Here is a 22,391-nt window from a genome sequence, read left to right on the forward strand (position 1 = left end):
AACCCTGGAGAGAGTTGGAGGCTTTAGAAAGGCTGGTATCACAGCCAGATTCAAGGTTTGAAGGGGAATTTTTAGAATTATGAGAATTATTCACTTTGACCCCAAGAAGCCAGACAAGGAACAATGAGGAAAAACTAGAGAGAACTTTGGGCTTGATATTAGGAAAACAAAACAAAACAAAAATACCTTCCTAACAATTCTATTTTCCAGAAAGTAGGATGCCTTCTCTTGTGTATCATTGGATTTCTCCTTATTGGATGTCTTCAATTGGATGGTTAGATATTCATTTTTAAACCTGGGTTAGAATGGATGGTCCCTGAGATCCTTTCCAATTCTAAAAAATGCACGATTCATTAGATTGTAAACTCCTTTTTTTCCCCTACAACACTCAATAAATATTTTATTGTTTATTGTTTGTTTATTTATTGATTGATTCTCGAATTCTGAACCTTCCCAGAGTTCCTTTAGGCAACACCTAAACATATGACCTTCTACCGTGGGATACATTTTGTATTTCACTTAAGAGAGTAATACTCTTCCCAAATTCCTGTGAATTTTGGGTTTATTGTCCATTTTCTGTTTCTATATTCAGACATATAAAGCTGATATAGTAGATGTTGGATGTACACAGATGAACCAAAAAAAAATCAAATAATTGTTTCTCTCAAAGAAATTCTTGAGGAATTTATCCTTGAACTTCTGGTGTCTGAGACCTTCTTATATCCTGATTTTCATTCTACCTGTTTGACTTTGTCTCCTATTCTGTCTCATCACCTCAAGGGTCAGATGACTGACCCTTGAAAATTTCATTCATTCCTACATTTTCAATGATCACATGTATGTAAATCATTAACAACTCTAGGTCTTCACTTTGACTCCAGACCCAAAAAACCTTTTAACATTTATAAACGTATATGAGGTATTATTTCAAATCCTGGGGCAAAAAGATGATTTCAAATAGATTTCATTGTATCTGAAATAAACCCACATTCACAAAAGAAATGAGCATGAAATAATTTTTCTAAAGTGATTTTGTAGTAGAATAAGGTTAGTTGACTGGTTGGTTGGTTGGTTAGTTGTTGTCTTTCTTTATCAAAGACCACCAAAATGACATCTATGTTTGAGACCAATGACAGACAGCATGTCCAACTGTGCTCGATCAGACCAGTACGAGCTTGGAATGCTCTACCACAGGTCGGGCACCAAGAGTCCTTGTGAACACCTGAGCTAGGTACTCTAAACTTATGGATGTCACATAGAATGAGGAAAGGATTCTTGAAGGACGGTGCCATTTGAGCTGACCCATGAAGAGAGAGGCAAAGGCAGAGATGGAGAAAAGTTCAGGCACTGGAGATGGCCTTGGGAAAGCCATGGAAAGTAGAGAAGTAATATTGCCCTCAGAGACCAGCATATGGGCCAGTTTCAATAGAGAATAGATGTTCTGATGGAAAGTGACGTGCAATTGGCCTTCAAAGCAAGGTAGAGACATAGGTATCCTGGTCTATGTTTAATCATTGAACTCTACAGAAGGGGAGAACTTTTTATGTTTAATCTGCATTCCTAGACTTTCTTAGGTCTAAATAGTAAATAAACAATGAGTGAATGCATAAGTAAACAAATAAATAAATAAGCAAACCAAGATCTGTTGGATAATGAGTACTGATTTCTGAGTAAATGCTTACCCTGAAAATTTAATTGTTGACCCTGTTGAGTCAGTATGAGCTGGCTCGAGACCCTTATCAACACTAAAAATGAATCCATTGTCTCCTAAAACTGCTTTTCTGACATATTTGTCAGTGGCATTTCCATTCTCCAAGGTTCCCTTTCCCATTCCCATTGCCTATCTGTACTCTCCAGGGGCCTTTGGCTTCATTGACCTTCTAAACCATCTCTTATATTCATCTCTTCTTCCTGTAGCCATTGTTATTGGTGCTTGTTGCCATCTTCCTGTATTACTGAAGCTTCTTCTTCATTCTTTCTTCTCTTAGGCCCCCACCTTCTGGAACCAATCTCCCCAATTCCTACTAGGAATCTTCATTCTACAGATATCTCTCCTAGGGTTGTAGTGGGGCTCAAACAAAAATGTTCACAAAACACTGCATTTTTGAAAAGGTTCCTTGTACAACAACTATCCTCAGAGATAATGACTTGAATTAAAGAGAGGAGGAGACTAGAATGTCCTTTGGAACAATGGAGGACTTTGGGGGGGCTTGTCAACAGGAGACAAAGGGTTCCGAAGGCCATCATTGTATAGCTCTGTGATGGCCGAAGCAGACTTGAGTGGGGCCATGGCATTGTAGGAGTATGAGAATAAGGGTGTGTTTAGGAGAAGATAGGCCAAAGAATTATAATGAAGCTTTAATGTCCATAGAAATATACAACCTATTTTCTTTGAGGTGCCAAAATTTTAACAACAGTAACAGCAGCTAACTTATATAATACTTAGACTGTGCATATGCAAAGAATGCAACCATCTCTACTTCCAAAGGATTAACATTCTACTTGGAGACACAAGAACATGGATAAAGTGAAAGAATTCAAACCAAACTGGGACACAGGATGTCCCAAAAGTCTGAAAGCAGTTTTACGTTTTAATAGCTATTAAGCTTACTAAAACTAAATTAATTAGCTTAATTAAATAGCTATCAAAATGTAAAACTGCTCTAAGACTTTTTAGGTCACTCGAGATATACAGAGGAGTTAAATGCAAGGTCATTTTAGAGGGAGGATGCTTGTGGATAGAAAGATCTGAAAAAATCTTCAATTAGTCCACAACCACTTATTAAACAGCTATTATATGACAATCAAGGTAGCTGGGTAGGTCTAGGCCTGGAATCAAGAAGTCTCATCTTCATGAGACTAATCTGGCCTCAGAGACTTCCTGTGTGACCCTAGCCAAGTCACTTAACCTTGTTTGTCCCAGTTACCCATCTGTAAAATGATCTAAAGAAGGAAATGGTGAACCTCTCCATTCTCTCTGCCAAGAGAACCCCAAATGGGTTATGAAGAACTCTTCATGACTCAAAATGAATGAACAACAATAACATATGGCAAATACTGTTCTTAGAGCTAAGAATACAGACAAACAATAGTCAAAAACACAGTCCCTGCTCTCAAGGAACTTACATTTTAATGGAGGAGACAACATGAAAATTATTCAGAATAGAGGGAAGAGAACTTACGTAGGGGAAGCATTAACAGCTGGGAAAGGCCTCCTGTTGTTGGTGGGATTAGGAGTGAGTCTTCGGGGCAACTAGGTGGCACAGTGGATAGAGCACTGGCATTGGAGTCAGGAGCACCTGAGTTCAAATATGACCTCAGACACTTAATGATTACATAGCCGTGTGGCCTTGGGCAAGCCACTTAACCCCATTGCCTTGCAAAAACTAAAAAAAAAAAAAAAAAAAAAAAAAAAAGAAGTGAGTCTTCAAGGAAGGCAAGAAAACTAAGATGCAGAGGTGAGAGGGATGGGATAAGTCAATGCAAAATCACTAAAAGGGGAGATGGAGGGGTTGATGAAAAATGCAAAGAGGCTATTGAGAGGGAATTATGGACTGTGTAAAGAACTTTAAAAAGACTAGAAAGGTAAGAGGGGATAAATGGTAAAAGGCTTTTAAAGCCAAAACTTGATATTGGAGGAGCAATAATAGTCACTTGAGAATATTGAATGAGAAAGGAGTATTGGTTGGTCAGACATGGGCTTTAGGAAGGTGACTTTGGTTGCTGAGTAGAAAATAAACTGGAGTAGTAGGGAGTTAGAGGAATTAATCAAATTTGTCCCCCCAAATCTAAGTGCCTTCAACTACCTGATCCTTAGGGTATACAGTCTCTAAAAACTGTCAATCTGTTGACCATCCCCTGGACAAATGAATGGATCAGCTGAGCAAAGGGGCGCATGTTTCCAGATATCCCAAGTAATCTTGAGACCTTTCACATACCCTCTTCTATCCTGATCTCTTATAGCCTCTCTCCCTCTCTCATATATATTCTGAAATCTAAATTTCCCAAATTTTTAAATGAAAGGAACAAACCTTTGTTTGCCATCTACTTTGTGCCAGAAATAATTAGAGGTACAAAGAAAGTGGTTTTGTAAATGGAAAATTCATTCTAGTGTGGATAGCTCACTGCCTCTTCTCAGGGTTGAGATGAGAACAATTTAAAAGTTGGGGGAAATGACTAAGTGCTGACTCTTTGACAAACTGTCACCTAAATGAAGAGGAAGACAACAAAGAATGAACTTGCCTTGTTATTGCTAGGGCGATGACATACACCATGTAAATTATAAAGTCCACGCAGGAAGGATGCTTTGAGGGTGATATGCCTACCTTGGAAAACTTAAAACTAACCTACATACAGAAGACTCCTACTTGGTTTGAACAATGGAGCCATGTGACAGGATTCAGGTGTGGGCCTCATTTGCTAGGGGTATGCTCATTAATGTTCTCTGATGCCCTCCTGAAAGGTACTGAAGCATCCCCATTGTTCCAAAGACTAAGCTAATAATTAGAATCTCGGTATTTCCAAATGGTGACTTGTAGTGGGAAGCAGTAATGAGACAGGCAAGAATGAACTCCCCTGATGAGTGCCTATCGAGAGCATTGCTTGCATGATGAAATAAAAGGAATTTTCAAAAAAATAAAGGCATTGTCAATTCAGGATAACCTGACTAATAGCTATTTGTTTAAGAAACACCACTGAGAAAATGGAGTTTGAGGAACTATTGAAACCCACTGCACATGCAGTACAGTCTGTATGTACTGCTAAAACCCTGGGAGATCCTGAGTATGCAAGTAATGATGACAGAGGAAGAATAAAGAGGTTTTTTTTTAAAGATATGTTGGTTTTTATTAATATGTTGTGTTAACCAAGATCCCTGGGTAGGGAAAAAGTAGCTAGAATGCCCTTATAAGCCCTAACTCTTCCTCTGCTGAATTAAATCCTTCCCTTTAAAGCTAAAGTCAAAAACCTTCTCCTTAGAGTCTTTCAGTACTTTGAAATATTTCCCTATGAATTTCATAAAACACTTTTTTTAAATGTAAAGGACTTTGACAATCTTAAAATACATTTTCTTCTTCTTCTTCTTCATCATCATCATCATCATCATCATCATCATTGTCATCTTTATCATCAGAGGTTGAAAGTTACCAAGAGGCAAGTATACAGTAGAGGGAGGAACAGTAGACTAAGCATCACCAAAATCTACACTGTGATGGTGAGCAGTCAATCATTTAGTTTTCTGGGTTGGACAAAATACCTGGATTGGACAGAATAATGTCTAATTTGTGCTTCAATTCCAACTTGTTTTTGCCTCATTTGCACCTGATCCAAGGCTTAAGAGAAGTCTTCTGACCTTTGACTATCACTGCTATTCCTCAAGAAATAGAAATGTCCCTGAAGACCATGTTAGCTATTAGGGTCCCTTCCATCACATGATACTTTGTATTTTCTATGGGAGATTTTTCTTCATTTCCCCCAGATGCCAATGCCTTCCTCCCCTTGCCAAAAAATTATCATGTGTTTATGTATTTATTTTATATAAAATTCGCATATATCAGTGTGGTAGTTTGAATGCTATCTACTTAGGGATCTCATTCCACCTTGGGATAGTGCTAATGATTAAGAAGGTATTTTTGTTTATTTAATTTTGTTTCCCCCTTCCCCAAGTCAAGATATGCCCTTTATTTTATTTTTTTTTTGGTTTGCTTTTTTTTTTTTTAACAAGGAAATGGGGCTAAGTGATTTGCCCAAGATCACACAGCTAGGTAATTATTAAGTGTTTTGGGTTGGATTTGAACTCCAGTCCTCCTGACTCCAGGGCCGGTGCTCTATCCACTGCGCCACCTAGAAGTCCTGAGCTACCCTTTATTGACTTCCACTCCTTAACTTATGCTTTGGGGACCATCAAGATGAATCATCCCCCCCCTCCCCGCTGATGACCCAGGAGAGCTTTGCTAAGATAACCCCAGTCCTGGGTCCATAGTCCAAAGCCACTGATCTTCATCTGTTCCATTCTTGGGAAGTTGGTTGAGTGAAGTTGGTGGTTATAGAGCCACTAACTATCCAGAGCTTTGATCATCTAAAGTTATTTTGGAGTCCTTGATGGATGATGAAACCTGTTTTGTTCATGACTATAAGATTAAGAATTCTACTATCTTCTGGTATTGTACTTTCCCTAAGGCAGAAGAGTCTAATTCAGGTGATGTTTTCTTTTATGATAAGTCTCTTAGCTTCCATCTGGCAAGCCCTTGAGCTCCTGGGCCTTGATCCATTCACCTAGCTGCTTAAGACCCTGGTACTGCCTTTTGATCCAGGTTCTATCTTTCTACAGATTTCCCCTCCACGATAAGCACCCTTATATGCGATCCATTGGTTTCCTTCCTGGCTATGGTTGAAGTCATCAATTCTGTTACCTTTTTTTCCACTGGAAGTTTTACCTTCTAAATTGGGTTTAATGGAATTAGCTGTTTAAAAATAAAATATAACTTTAAAGACTTTCTCCAGCAAAATAAATAAATAGATGATTTGTTTTTGTAGCCAAGTGGAGACTTGAATAAGTCTAATTTGAAGTGGATTTTCATTAGTTCATTTTCCTACATCTTTTATTGCAACAAAAAGTGAGGGTTTTTTCCCCTCCTAGGATTATAGCTCATTTTTACAAATGAGGAAACTGAACCCCCAGAGATTTGAGGTGATTTGCCAAAGGTTGGGAGGTGGAATTTGAATCCAGATCTGGTGACACCCATCTTCAGCCCTGTTCTATCATATTAGGTAGTTGACCCTGGGGAAGGATTTAACCTCTTTCAACCTCAGTTTGGTCATCTGTAAAATTGAAATTATAATAATAGAACTTACTTAGCAGGGCTGTTGTGAGAATCAAATGATTAAAGCACTTTGTAAATTTTAGAGTTCTACAAAATAACATGATTGTTGTTAACTGAAATGTGTCATAGCTGAATGTTAGGATGGAATGAGGTGGTGCCTTTCCAGATGTAATTAATGATCAGCATCTCAGCACAACTATTGCCATTCTTTGTAGAATACTTAATAGTTGACTGAAATGGTCAAAATTGGCATTTCTTAAATCAGCAGTGAAACTCTTCAGGAGGTAAGTTATAGTAAAAGAGTCAGTTTCATAGCTATCCTCATATTGCTTTGATTAGCAGCAAAATAAACAGCAGTCTCTCTTCTCCCCTGCAATACCTTCATCATTTGTCCTTGGTAACAGTTTGGAAATTTCACAAATTTGAGATCACATTTGTCATTGTGATCATTGAGCCATACCCTCTTATAAGTCTGGATGCCTGTCTAGGGCAATCAAAGGAGGACTGATCAAATCCACTGATTCGCAAAATTAAATGTGAATAGCTGAGACCTTTTCATTATTTCCTCTTTTGTTTACTAAACTTGGAGATAGTCATAAAAAGGTTCTTATCAATGTTAGCAGATATGGTTATGTTGGTGGTATGAGCCATTGAGCCAAGAGAGGAATGAGGAGAGATGCTAAGTACTCAAGATTTTAAAAAAAGGAAGAAATTTAACTTGCCCTTCACTCCATATCCAGTCAGTTTCCAAGTCCTGTTAAATGTGTTTTATTGACATTTCCTCACATTCATCCCTTTCTTTGTACTAATGCCACTGTCCTTATCACTTGCTATTTTCAGGTCCTAATTGCTTCTGATGGACTATTACCAAAGCCTTCTTTCTGATCCATCATCCACAAAACTTACATATTGATTTCCATAAAGCACATCTTTGTGCTGGTCACACCCTATTCAAGAGATTTTTTAAAAAATGCAAGCTCCTCTGATATTTGAAGCCCATAACAATTGGGTTCCAAACCATCTTTCCATGCTGATTACACTTTCATTTGCTCTACATTAGGAAAACTGGCCTACTGGTTCTCCTTCAAATTCCATCTCTCATCTCTGTGATTTTTCAGAGAATTTCACCTGAAATATGTTCCTTTCCCACTTAAATCTCTTCAGTTAAAAGATCACCCCTCTATGCTTGGTCTTTCCCAATGATACCAGTGGTTAGTTCTCCTTCTAAAATAATATATATCATTTGAATGTAGTTTTCATTTACCTAAGTATATCCATATTTTTCCCCCAGTAGGAAGCAAATTTGGGGGGGGGGTAGGACTGTTTCATCTTTGTCTTTGAATCTGTATTTAAAATTAGAGTTAAGTAAATCTGAGAATCATCAGCATAGAGAAGGCAATTCAATCTATAAGAAGCGATATGAGATCATCAAGTGAAATATTGTAGTCAGAGGAGAGAAGAGGGCCCAGGACAGAAGCATTTCATAGTTATCAAATGTAACCTGGATGAGAATCCAATAAAGGAGACTAAGAAAGAGCAATGAAATAGGAGGAGAAGCAGGAGAGAGCAATTTCACCAAAACCTACAGAGAAGAGGGTCTCAAGAAGTGAAGGATCTATAGGGTCAAAAGCTGCTAAGAGGTTTAGAAAGATGAGGATTGATAAAAGGCCATTGGGTTTGGCATTTAAGAAACCACTGGTAACTGGTGAGAGCAGTTTCAATTGAATGATGAGATTAGAAACTGGACTATGGAGAATTAAGAAGAGAGTGATGAGAGCAACTCTAAGCATCAATTGTAGATGGTCTTCTCAAGGAGGTTAGCTAAACTCCCTGGAAAGTATAGAACAATAGTTATGGGAATGGATAGATCAAGAAAAGATTTTTTTTTCAGAATGGGGAAGACTGAGTATGTCTGAAGCAAAGCAGCCAGTAGGCATAAAGATCAAAGATTAGGGAGACTGAAGATGACAGGAGGGAAAATCTCCTGGAGATGATGAGATGGAATGAGGTCATTTATACATGGAGAGGGGTCTGCCTTGACAAGGGGAAGTTCTACCTTTTCATGTGGGAAGAAGGAAACAGTGAGAGAAGGCATCTTTAACTCAAGATGAGGAAGAGATTCAAAGAGGGAACTCTAAACTAATGACCTCAAGTTCCTTAGGTACCAGCCAGATTCTCAACTGAGTGGGTCCAGGAGGGGAGCCATCCAAGGTTTAAAGAAAAAAGAAAAAGGTTAGAAAGAATCATTCTATGGAGGGAGAGAATGAATCAATTAGCCTTTTAGTGTCTAAGATAGAATTGGAGCTCAGTTCTTCATTACTCCTAGTCAAACACTCTATCCATCTAACTCAGGATCATATCAGAATGCCAGTATGGTCTATCTACCAGAAATGTTTGACAATCTATATATGCGATTGTTTTCTGTCCTGGTCAGAAATTTTGAGAGTCTTCTTCTCCCAGATTGATCATTTTATGATGGTAAATTAGATCATCTTTTGTCTTACCTAGCTCTTGTTCATTTTGAAAGGGCATTGCTTCAATGTGAAAGACCTTAATTAAGGCCAGGGTTACCCATTGTGCCATTGCCAACTGTCTTGACTTGCCTTGCCACTGGACGTGAACAGAGTGAGGCTGATGATGTTGTGGAGCTCTGATTACTTCAATCCAATTCATGAGCAAGTCAAGACATCATTCTCATGATGGTCCTTTTGGAAAATGAAAGACAAACAACAGCAAGGTTTCTAAATTTCCTACATATATCTTGAAAAACCAAACTGCATAAGATAAAAATTTCCAGAGATCCTCTGAGCTGTATCCTGGGTATGTTTGATGCTATTATTTATAATTGAAATTCTAGTGGTTATGTCCTTTAGTCCAATAAAATTATACCCTGCCATTTGATACTGATGTTGGCCTTGCAAATAGTTTCAGTATCTTGGGAGGTCAGATGGCATTAATAGGTTTCTTACCAGAATGTTTGTGAAAGACATGGTGATCCTTCTGTGAGATATGTCTGAGAATTGAATCAAGCCTAGGTAGCTTAGTGGATACAGGACTGGAGTTGAAGTCAGGAAGACCTGAGTTAGTCTTGGATACTTAATAACTCTGTGTGTGTGTGTGTGTGTGTGTGTGTGTGTGTGTGAGAGAGAGAGAGAGAGAGAGACAGAGAGAGACAGAGACAGAGACAGAGACAGAGACAGAGAGACAGAGAGAGAGAGACAGAGAGACAGAGAGAGAGACAGAGAGAGAGAGAGAGAGAGAGAGAGAGAGAGAGAGAGAGCGCACACTCACCTGGAGAGCCACTTAACCTCCACCTGTCTCTGTTTCCTTATCTGTAAAATGAGAATAAAATAGGACCCATCCCACAGGATTGTTGTGAGGCATATTAGCAATTTTGGAACAAAATTTTACTCACAAATTAAATAGATAAAAGAAACTTACTTTCATTTCTTTCCCTCCCCCCCCCCCCACAAAAAACAAACCTCCAGAAAACCCAAACCTATCCCTGTTTAGTCTGTAATTCCCAGATCCAAACTTGACTGAGCACTTTATTCTGCTGAAGGTGCCTACAGGGATCCCCTGCTTCTTCCACAGTAAATTAGCCTGGCCCTTGAAGAAGATAGCTAAGTGCTCTAGGCTGATCTTTTGTACAACTTTCTAATTGTTTTATTATTTTTCCTATATAAAGATGAAATGAATGTTTACAAGACCAGACAGACTGAAATAGAAAGATAGTAGAACAAAGAACAGTTATTATATAAAGATATCTCTACCGGGGGAAACTAAGGAGTAAAGGGAGCTTATAGATCCTGTAGTTTAAAACAATACATCCTAATTCTTTTTTGCGGCTATTTCTTGTTTTGAAAAAAAGGTAATTTGACACACTTTCCCCTTGATCCCTTTCTATTTTTAACTTGGAAAGGAATTCAGAAAACCATCACCTTTTATCTCTCCCTCTTTTTCTATCTCTTGGTTAATTTTTATGTTGATCTAAAAGCTCAAAAACTTATTTTTCTTTTCCTTCTGACTTGAAAACTTGGGCACTAGCAAGAATTTTCTGGAGTCCAATAGGACCCCAGGAAAAGTATCTATTGTTCTGTCCGAGCTTCCCCAAGCTATTTTCATATCAAGTTACATCCTCTTCTGTTCCCCATATTCTAGATCTATGTGTACATTTCTTTTTCTCTCTCTTAACTTTATCCTTCTTTCCATCTCTTCTGTGTATATGTTTTTTTTTCTCTCTCTGAGAGTATGGTATGTAATTTGCTACTAAAAATCTATTAAAGTTAAAAATTGTTTTATATGCAGTTGGGGAAAAAGAAAATATTTTTTAAAAACTGCCAATCATCAAAACTGCCTGGTACTGGTTAAGAAATAGTCATGGACCAGTGAATTAGAATAGGTACAAAAGAAACAGTAGTAAATGATTCTATGATAAGAACTCACTATTTGACAACAACTATTGAAAAAACCTGGAAAATAGTATGTCAAAACTCACAGCTTATACCAAAATAAGGTCAAAAATGGATTCAGGATTTAGACAAAAAAGGCAATACCATAGACCCATTAATAGATTACAAAATACTCTGTCAGATCTATGAAGGGGAGGAATTTATGACCAAAAAAGAATTAGAATAGATTATAAAATGCAAAATGGATGATTTTGACTATATTAAAGTAAAAAAAATTGCAACAATACAACCAATGCTGACAGGATTAGAAGGAAAATAGAAAGTTGGGAAAAAATTTTCACAATTAGGAGTTCTCTCATTTCTAAAATATAGAGAATTGAATCAAATGTAAAAGATTACAAGTCATTCTCCAATGGATAAATGGTCAAAGGATATGAACAGTTTTCTTTATAAGAAATTAAAACTGCATATAAAAATCATATGAAAAATGTGCCAAATCATTATTGTTTAGAGAAATGCAAATTAAAACTATTATGAGGTACCACCTCACACCCATCAGATTCTTTTTATCATCTTAGCCAGAGGATGTGGGAGGATTTGGACATTAATGTGCTGTTGGTGGAGTTGTGAATTAATCCAACCTTTCTGGAGAACAATATGAAACTATGCCCTTACAACTGATCATACAGCAATACCAATACTAGGCCTATATCCAGAAGAAATTGCAAAAAAAATGGGGAAAAAAATCCCATATGTTCAAAAGTTTTCATAGCAGCTCTTTTTGTAGTGGCAAAAATCTGGAAATTGAGGGGATACCCATCAATTGGGGAATGACTGCACATATATGAATATTATAGAGTACTAGTGTTCTATAAGAAACCATAAATGACCGGACTCTAGTGAAGCATGGAATGACTTACAGGATCTGATGCTGAGTGAAGGGAGCAGAGCCAAGAAAACAATGTACCCATCAACAACAACATTGTGAGATGATCAGCTTTGATGGATGCTGCTCCTCTTGACAGTCCAGAGGGTAGGACAACCCTGGGAGACCTGTTATGGACAACATCATCTACATCCAGACCAAAGAAAAAAAAACCCACCACAAAATACCCACAGAATCTGAAAAACACCATGTTCATTTCTTTAACAATTTCTCTTATGTTTTCCCTTCCTATCCTATGGTTTTCTTTCTTTTCTCTTTGTCCTAATTCCTCTTACACAAAATGACTAATGTGTAAACATGTTAAACACAAATGTACATGTAAAATGTTTACTAGCCCATTCTCCACTAAGGGGAACAGGGAAGAAGGGAAGGTGGAAGAAAAGTCTAACACAAATTTTCAAGTGGATGAATGTTGAAAAAAATTTATATCATGTAATTGGAAAAATAAAATAAAATAACAATTAAAAAAACATACCAGAAATAAAAAAAAAGATATATTAAAACTAAGCTCTTAAGGAGGCAAGTATCTGGTTAAACCAAGTGAAGAAAATGAATCTTGGGTCAAAGAAACTAGATTGAAATCCTTCCCCTACCACTATAGATATCACTTCTATGACTTTGGACAGAAAATGTTCACCTCTCCAGACCCCAGATTCCTCATCTGTAAAATGAGAAGACCATACACTCACTGGGCTGTAAATGCTATTCCATCTTCAAATCTATCATTCTATGGTGAACTTCCCCAGGCTGACCCAATTTAATATGCAGTTTAATTCCATTTGCTTAATAAATTAGTAATACCTATCTTTAGTGGAAGACATATGTGAATTAGAGCTGTTGGAAACCTTATTTCAAGATAGATTCTTGCCAGAGATGGACCCTCACTTCTGCCTCTGGAACCATATTGTTCTCTCCAGTGTCACCTCCCTTCAAAACTCTTTCAGTTGTTAGGGTCTACTCTCCCCACAGGTCCTTGCCTTTAAAAAATACGTATCTCCTTATTTTTGTACATGTTGTCATGACCCTATTAGAATAAAAATAGTGGACAGGGACTGTTCCATGTTTATCCTTGTATTTCCACAGCCTAGCACAGTATCTGGCACATAAATGAAACCGGTTAAGTTGACTATAATTATTTAAGTTAAAGAATAATTGTATAACATTTTTGGTATCATGCAGTAGATGTTCAATAAATGCTTGATGATTTGAACTGAAGTATATAAAAATTTCCCTTTTTAAAGATATAAGGAATTTTATTGTTTAGGATTTTAAGGAATTTAAGGATTTAAGAAATTTATGGATGAGTATCTAGAATGATGCCCCACATAGAGTAAGTGCTTCATGGCATCACCTCCCGGATGTCGTGGTCTTCTTTGAAAATGAAGGACAAAAAAAGCATTATTATAAATGCATATTTAGTCAAAACAGAATTATTTAGAAGTTACCCTTTTTAGATTCTAAATTTAAGAAATAATTGTACAAGATCTTGAGGATCGAGTACAGTACCTGACATATAAGAATAATTCATGCTTGATGAATTGAATTAAAAACTATATGATTCCAAGCGTACAAAGCTTACCAACTGTGTGTTGTGACTTCTGATGTCTGTGAGAGTTTTGCTGCCCACTCTCCACCGTTTATGTTCCTATCATCATCATATCCATAAGCTAAATAAATAGGAGCCCATGTAGCTCAACTATGTGTGAGAAACCACATGAGCACAAGAAGGAAGAAGCACTTGGTACATTGGTTCAAGTCTTTGTGACCCAATGTCTATTTTCTCTGGGATTTCCACTTCATTCTTCTTCCCATATGATTACCTGCTGCCCTGGTCTTGGGAAGAACCCTAATTTGCATCATGTATTCATAAAACCACTTGGTACTTTTGGGACCAACTATCACAAAAAAAAGACATTCTCCTGCTGGTGGGTGTATCTGATTATTTGTCTTCTGTCTTTTGTTTCTTTGTACAGCCTTCTCTCTTTTCCCCATCTCTCCTGTAAAACTGCTTCCAAGATTTAATAAGACCAAGACCTCAGGGGATGAAACTTGGTTGTTCCAGAAGGACCTTTGTCAGGGAGAGAAATCTAGCTCAATGAAAACCATTCCCTGTGGTTTCTGTCCTGGATAGGTTGTGTTCACCCACCATCTTAAATCAGAGTCTTGCTCTAAAGCTTTTCCATTGTTTTCCTGTGAAAGGGAGACTTTTGGGAACAGATCAACATCATACTGACTCCTGCCACTGTTTCTTTGAGTAAGTCATTCATTCTTATCTTGAGCCCTCATTATTTTGCTTATCTCTTTTCTTTTTGATCTGAGAAAACAGTCCCTTTCCTCCACAAGAAAGATGTGTGTGTGTGTGTTTATATGATTATGTGTTTTATGTGTGTATTTGTTGATGTGATTATATAATCCTGAGCTGGGTTGGGTCTCGGTAATGTTTTTCTAAGTGTTATTCAAACAAGGATAAAATCATGGATGGGAAGGTTTAGAAACTAAAGGAGTTTTTGGTAGTAGGGGTAGTAGATGCAGCCTCTCATTGAAGTGCCAAAATGGTGTAAAAAATGAGATGAGGGAGGTCAAATAGAAATTAATCAACATAATTCCCAGAGATCTCAGGAAAAGGGCATTCTGGAGATCGTTTTTATTTTTGCAGCAATCACACTACCTATCAACAAAAGGAAAATGCTTTAGAATAGCTTCTTTCCTTTCCCTCAGTGGCTATTAAACAGGATCCCATTTGAATGGGCAATTTGAAAAAATAATAAACTCTCTTGAATTTCTTTCCCTCAGATTATGTTTGGATGGATTATTTGTTGTTCATCAATCCCACAGTCAAACCATCTGAATTGTTCTCTTCCTTTCCCTCTCCAGCAGACTTGAGCTACAAGGATGTCTTTCAGATTTGGACAACATCTCATCAAGCCTTCAGTGGTGTTTTTGAGGACAGAATTGTCATTTGCTCTCGTAAACAGGAAGCCAGTGGTACCAGGACGTATCCTTTTTTGATAAATCCCTCAAAGCTGACAGACCCAAAGAACCCAAGAGTGGCCTCTGGTGGTCTTCCAACAAAAGGTAAGGATGGCATTTTTCTTTCCCTTGGAGGAAACCAGGTAAGATGTTATTCATATTTATTCTGAAATCAGTCACTGAAACCAGGAACATGGTTGAGCAGTGTTGCAGAACTTCTGAGAGTAGTTGCTTAGCAACTGTGACCTTCAAGGGAAATTTTCTACTGACCGTTTCACTCATCAGATGTATAAATAAACAGGTGCTTCTACAAGTTATCTGTGTAACTTAGGCTTTAAATTTCTCCACTGTGCTGGAAAATCAATGATTTTCTTATGATACCTTCATACTTTTAATTACTAGTTTCAGGGTGAATTCAATGTGTGTTTTAAGAGTTAGGCGGCAAGATGGTGGCAAAATGTGTGATTATTTTTGAGTCAATTTCATTTTTTTATATTTCTACTTGTTTATGCAGAAGGGGATCAAGAAAGTATTTTTTTGAAAAAAAATTCCTGTAGATGGAAAAGAAAAAAGGGAGCTATTTCTAATTCTGATTTGAAAAGGAAAGATATTAGTGGAAATAAAATCTGTTTCTGGATGCCCATCACTGGAATTCTCATTGGTAGAAATGTTTTCTTTCCATCTACCTGTTACTGACATCCTTTACTTCCTCTGACTTTGGTAGGAACCATTGCAGTGGGATTTAGGGAGTTAGCAAAAAAAAAAAAAATCTCAGGGTTTATTTTTATTTTGTCAGATGTATTGCTAAGTAAAGATTTGCCCGTGCATTTTATACTCACTCCCTAGATACACATTTCCTTCTATCAACCTGGCTAAGTAGGGAGAGAGGGAAGAAAGTGTGATAATGTACAAAATTCATATTGCAATGTAAATGCTCATCTATAATCTACATGTATGATCTTTACTTAGAAATTAACCTTAAAGAGAAGGATTCCTTCTTACTTTGCACTGATTGAGATGCTATAAATATGGTTAATATGATTATTGCTGAGTGAGATGTTTATGAATCCTCTATCTAGACTATTTCCTTATTTTTCATTCAAAAAAAAAGAAGCAAAGAGACTTAAAGGCACACCATTCTCCTCTTTGAAATCAATATCTTAGAAGTAAGACACACCCAAATGAGATTTCTAGATTGTACCCTAATTAAACTGCTTGAGGATTGTAAGTAGAAACTTTTAGAACAGTAGCTAAGAACAGTAATGATGTCATAATAGATGTTCAGTTTATTATCAAAAAAGAAACTTGGGACTGTATTGTAAAAACTGTTGGGGAAAATGAAATTAGATGACTGATCATATTTTGATGTTTGTTGAGTCATTTTTCAATCATGTTCAATTCTTCATGACCCCTTTTGGAGTTTTCTTGGAAAAATAATAGAGTGGTTTGCTATTTTCATTTTATAGATGAGTAAACTAAGGCAAAAAAAAGGTTCAGTGACTTGCCGAAGGAAACACAGATACTAAGTTAAATTTTCCTGATTCCAAGCCCAATGCTCTATCTCCTGCTCTACCTGGCTGTCCTGATCCTATTTTTAATAAAATTAAAGATTTTAGTTAATTCCCTGATAAAGTCATCTTTTCTGTGTTTGGGGAGGAAAGGGGAGGATGACAGAAAATTGATTCCATTTTTAGACCATTCTAAGGGCCCAGGAAGAAGTTTATGGCATTAATTCTAATCAATCTGAAACTCACTTCCAGAGAGTAAACTTTCTTGATGGTAAAAAAATCACATATTTTTTCATGCAGAATTTGAAACTTGAATGAATCTATAAATTCATTGATTTTTCATGTTGATGGATTAGGTCACACCTTCTTATTCTGCCTGTCCACTTGCCACTATAAATCCTTTGCAAGGGTCCACTTGACTGTGGATTTTTCTTCAGATTTCTTAACTTCTTTCATTGATCTCCAATGGAGTCTTCATTTGGGAATTTTTTTGTCACTCTTTTTTTTTGTTGTTCTTCTCTGGTACTATGACACAGTCTACCATGTAGACTCTTAGAGGCCTAGAAGACAGGAAATATTTTGAGAGTGCAGGATCTCAAATATGCTGCTATTTTCCAGGGAAACTGCTAAACCTCTTATAGGGTTGTATTTTCCCTATATTCTATTTGTCCTTTGGTTATTCTTGGTGCAGCTATCATTGGTGTTAGTGGGGACACCATTCAGTATTTATTATTTCCCAGAGCTTTATCATGAAATATGAATATATGACATTGTTTCTCCTTTCTTCTCCTACTATCTTCTACTCTAAAATAAGAAATCTTGTGTTTTGAGTTAGCTATGTTCTGGTCTATCAAATTCTTGAGTATCCTTCATTAATCTTGGAAATGTTCATTCTTATTTACTAAAAAAATGTATTAAACTTGTCCAGAGTTAAGCAGTACTTACAAAGTTAATTAGAATTTAGCTTTTTTACCCTTCTATTAGAAATGCCTCATCACTTAGAATGAGGTTGCTTTATATGGGGGCTGTAAGGGTCTTTCAGAGAGGATTATAGGATTAGGACATTTAGGGATACCTCAGTGATCCACCTAGCCCTGGTCCCCCATTTCATAGATGAGGAAACTGAGCCTTAGAAAAGGGAAATGACTTGCCCAGATTGACAGAGACTATAAGACCAAAACCACACATAACTGAGGAAGAATTTGAACTCAGGACCTCCAATTCCAAATCCAGAGTTTTTTGCCACAACACCAGAGAGGAAAATGAAAAGAAAGAAAGAAAAGTGAACTCTATCACTGATTAGCTATTTGACCTTGAAGAAGTCATGTACTTTCTTTAGGCCTCAGTTTAAGGAGAGGGAAGGAGTCACACCAAATGACTTATTTTTTTAAAATTTTATTTATTTAAGGCAATGACAATAAGTGACTTGACCAAGGTCACACAGCTAGGCAATTATTAAGTGTCTGATACCAAATGGCTTCTAAGAATCAATTCTAAGATTGCAACCATGTGATCTATATTATCAATACTAATTGTAGTGAGAAAGAAGGAAGAAAACATCAAATGTTTCCTTGATTTCCTCTTTTATTCCCTTAAAACTGCCTGCTATTGGGAAAAACAAATATGGGGATGGAAATATCTGAATAAAGGATTTATTATATATATAAGGTATCCTTTTTAACTCTGTCACATTAAGAATTATTATCTTTCATGTCACTTAGGGTTGGTTCATAGCCAATTAGACCTGAACACTGTACCATCTTTTCCTTTTAGGTCATCTCTCAAGCTGTTCTTACTATTATTTAATCTTCCTTTTCACTTTTTCCCCATTAGATGCAGGTTGATTTCTGAAAATGGGGAATAGATTTTATTGTAAAACATGGTCACTGGTGTTCTAGGGTAGTGATATACACACAGTTGTGGTTTTTCTTTTCTTTTTTTTATTAGTTTAAATGTTTAAATAGACGAAGAAAAGCCAACTGCTTTCCTTTGACTTATCTCCATAAAAAAACAACTGAGAAACAATGTTTATACCCCAGTACAAATTTCAACATCTTGCTTATTATACACTCCCTTCATATAAAAGATCTGGCAAGAAACTTTCAAGTTATTAAAGTGATTCTATCTATTTTCATTTTGTTATAAACCTTTGACATTCTTTTTTCCTTAGGAACAATTTTTGTTTTGAATTTAAAAAAAGAAAATATTTATACTTGTGAATTCAGGAGTCAGATTGGTTTAAATGCCCTTTCACAGGCTTAACTGATTTCTCACTATGTAGACTATAAGGAACCTTGGGATGGGAATTGTGAATAAGGAGATATAAACCTTATTGCTTGGGATTGAGGAGATTCTAGATTGTGGAGTGGAATCTGCTTTCTCTAGTTAGGGATGAAATAAACATTCCCCTAATTTTCAGCTTAAAGAGAGAAGACAAACACTTTTATTTTCACAGTGATTTCAACATACCTTAAATAAAAGTGAGTTCAAAGACTTGGGGGGGGGGGAAATATCACATATATGTTTAGAAGAGATGCTAAAATCCAACAAATGACTGTCCACAGGGAGAAGTTAATGGTTATTGGCAACAAATGTCACATACTGGACTCAAATTCTTCTCTGTTGAAATTATTTTCCTGGCTAGGAAGAGCTGTCAGAAAGGGAAGGATGTGGTTGGTCTTTGCTTATGAATCCTTGCCAGAAGCTTTGGTAATCTTTTATAAGAATTACAGAAATAATTTCAGTGATTCTTTAGAAGATGGGCTTGCATCTTGACCCTTTTATTCAATTTTTAAAAATCCATTATTTTATCTGTCTACATAACTGTTCTCCAAACAGGAAGGAACTATAGTAGGGTTGTGAGTTGCCTCAAGACCATTTCTCCATGAACTATTCCATAGAGATGAAGAGAATGAAATGACTATAATGGAACATATATTAAGCTCCTACTGTGTATGCCATACTGTTGTAACTACTGTGAACACAGAGACCAAGATATGATGTAATTACTGGGCTTAATCAATAGTTAAAGGAATGGAAATAAAATATCAGTGATGAGGATCATATTAATGATTTAATGTCTATCACCATAGCAGCAACTAATATTCATTTAACACTTTAAGATTTGCAAAGTAGCAAAAATAAAAAAAACTAAAAAAAATTTGCAAAGTCATTTATATACCTTATCTTGTTTAATCCTAACAACTCTGTCCATAAATACTCTGGAGAAAGATAGAAGCTTATGGTGGACAGGAACTATTTCATCTTTGATTTGATCTCTCTAGTCCCTATTATAACACCTAATGCTTAGGAGATAAAAAGCTTGTGGAATGAATCCTCATTTCTACAAATGAGAAAACTGAGGCGGTCACGTACCTAATAAATTTCCAAGACTGGACTCAAATTGAGGATGTCTTCTGATCCAAAGAACACTTGCTAGTTTTGCCCTTCCCCTTTTGGTAAAGACTTGTGAATTTATAACTATATCTATGTTATACCTATATCACCCATGTCTACATCTGCCTTCATATGGATATAGTCACTAGAAATATTTATATCTATGTCTATATGTCTATCATATTCATCCATAGCTATATCCTCTATAGCTATCTTTTCATCTATGTCATTATCTATATATGTATGTAAATATACATATAAATCCAGTGAAAATATCTCTGTGGATACACACTAAACACATGGTAGCATGGAGAGAATGACATATATTATAAGCTTTGATGTATAGGATGTCATATGCACGTGCCACCATACATGTTACATGTGAGTATGCATGTCTAAATATAAACATGTGTGCTCATGTGCTCATGCTTATCTAGATATGGGTATAGGTAAATGTATATATATATATATATATTTTTAATATCTCTCTTTACAACCCCACTCCCCCCCTTTGTTTTTGCTGACCCTTCTCAACATTGAAATCATCCGTTGCAGCAAAGAAGAATGGTTCCACTGTAATGCTTTGGCATGAGTTCCCTCTTCTAACAGTATAAACAGCAATCTGTGGGGTCCTCATAGTGCCCAGCCCCCTGTCCTGGAAGGAGAAGTGAGAACTGTTTTATATTCTCCTCTCTGGGTAGGGTCTCTGTGTGGGGAGACCTTGCCTAGACTAATCTGGCTATTCAAGTTCAGAACTGGACCAAAATCAAACACTCACGGACCATCGGAAAGTCACCGCTTAACAAAGGTTTATTAACCGAGGGTATGGAAAGGATATACATTCAACAAGGGTAAGGCATTGATTGAATTGAAGTCTCTGCTGCTGCTCAGAAGTATGTTCCAAGTTTAAATGGCCTCTTTCTACTTTGACACTAAGGGATTATAGATGTCAATAGTCTAAGTCCCCTCTTAGTTTCCTGGAACAATTAAATTTTAGGGATGGTTTCGCTACCTCTTAAGGGGGAAACAAGTACAAGAACAAAAACAAAACTTCAGGAACCACCTAAACAAATAAAAACTCCCAAAAAGCTAGTCTAGCCTGAGTAAGATAAAGGTTGCTTCTGTAATGGGGGATAATATTGGTTTCCAAATTACTCAGATCTGGGCTTCTTTTAATGATTTTTTCCCCCCATTAACTTTGAAGTAGTCCTAGAGTTAGCATGGTGTAGTGAATCTCACCCTGGGCAAGTTACTTAATCTCTCTGTCCCTAAGATCTGCAAAATTGAGGGGGGAGGGGGGAATCAATGGCTTCTACAATCCTTCCAGTTCTAAATTGATGATCCTACATTTTTTGGTCCTTCTTAATTTCCTCTGCTTCTTACCATATAAGGCTTCCTCTTTTTCTATGATTTTTCCCATTTGCCATTTCTTAATACATTGCAATGTGACCCTGTCACTTTCTCTATCTGTGGGTTTTATCATTTTATTATTTCCTATCACTCAGTCACCGAGATTTCTTTTAAGGGCCTACAATGGAGCAGGAACTCTGCTAAGTTCTAGAGTGGCGCCCCATCACCTTGATGGGGATCCAGGAGATGCTTTAGGAGCATCACAGTTCTTGTTCTCCAAACATCCATTTGAGCTTCACCTTCCCCCTCAGAGAACAAACACTTTGTAAACTGTAAACAAGGTTTAAAGCAAATTGGATGGGCTTTGTTCTCCAAGGTACCACTCTCTAGAGAGAAGCATCAGAATGACTTTCATCCATTCATGTATGATTACCGGAAGACATTTTTCATAATGCTCTGGTGAGACAATCTGTTTCCAAGAGCTTACATCACCTTGGAGTTTAACAGGAAACTATTTCTGTAAACTCAGGGAAGTCTAGTCTCCCTCTATGTTCTAAATAAATTTAAACAAGTATTTTTTAACAAATCTCTTCTCCCTCGTCCTTGTCTTTGCATTATCCTATGTTCTGGCTTTCATCTTGGGTTAAGCATGAAAAATGGATTTGAACATTAGCAGAATCCATTTGGGGACCAGGGCTTTTATTGTAAATAAAATTATTCATTTGTTATGTCCTATTGTTTTCAGTAGACAGAGTATTGATTCTTGGATTGCTATTCAGAATCCCATAAAGAGCCCAGGCATAAGGGGGTCCACAGGCAACATTTATAAACTGATTGAATGTAGCTCGTAATGACAGAGACAAACCCTGCTGGCTGCCTTTACTGCATTGTACAAATCATTCTTTTTCAGCAGTTTATCAACTCAGTTATTAAAAGGAGCAGAAATTTCCCAACTAGGACGATGAGCAGCATCTTATCCAACCCAAAC

At 36.8% G+C, this 22,391-nt stretch overlaps 1 long non-coding RNA gene across 2 annotated transcripts in view; it reads left to right on the forward strand.

Annotated features, from left to right (window-relative positions):
• The window catches only part of LOC141496355 (uncharacterized), a 686,762-nt gene extending 670,284 nt beyond the window's left edge, over nt 1–16,478 (forward strand). The window contains exon 4 of one of the 2 annotated variants that reach the window (XR_012471037.1): nt 15,054–16,478. This is a non-coding gene — a long non-coding RNA (uncharacterized LOC141496355). The remainder of the gene's footprint in view (nt 1–15,053) is intronic. The other variant, XR_012471036.1, reaches the window with a different exon arrangement.
• The last annotated feature ends 5,913 nt before the right edge of the window (nt 16,479–22,391 follow it).

Source organism: Macrotis lagotis, chromosome 8 (genome assembly GCF_037893015.1).
Source record: "Macrotis lagotis isolate mMagLag1 chromosome 8, bilby.v1.9.chrom.fasta, whole genome shotgun sequence".
In the NCBI taxonomy this organism is placed as follows: domain Eukaryota; kingdom Metazoa; phylum Chordata; class Mammalia; order Peramelemorphia; family Peramelidae; genus Macrotis; species Macrotis lagotis.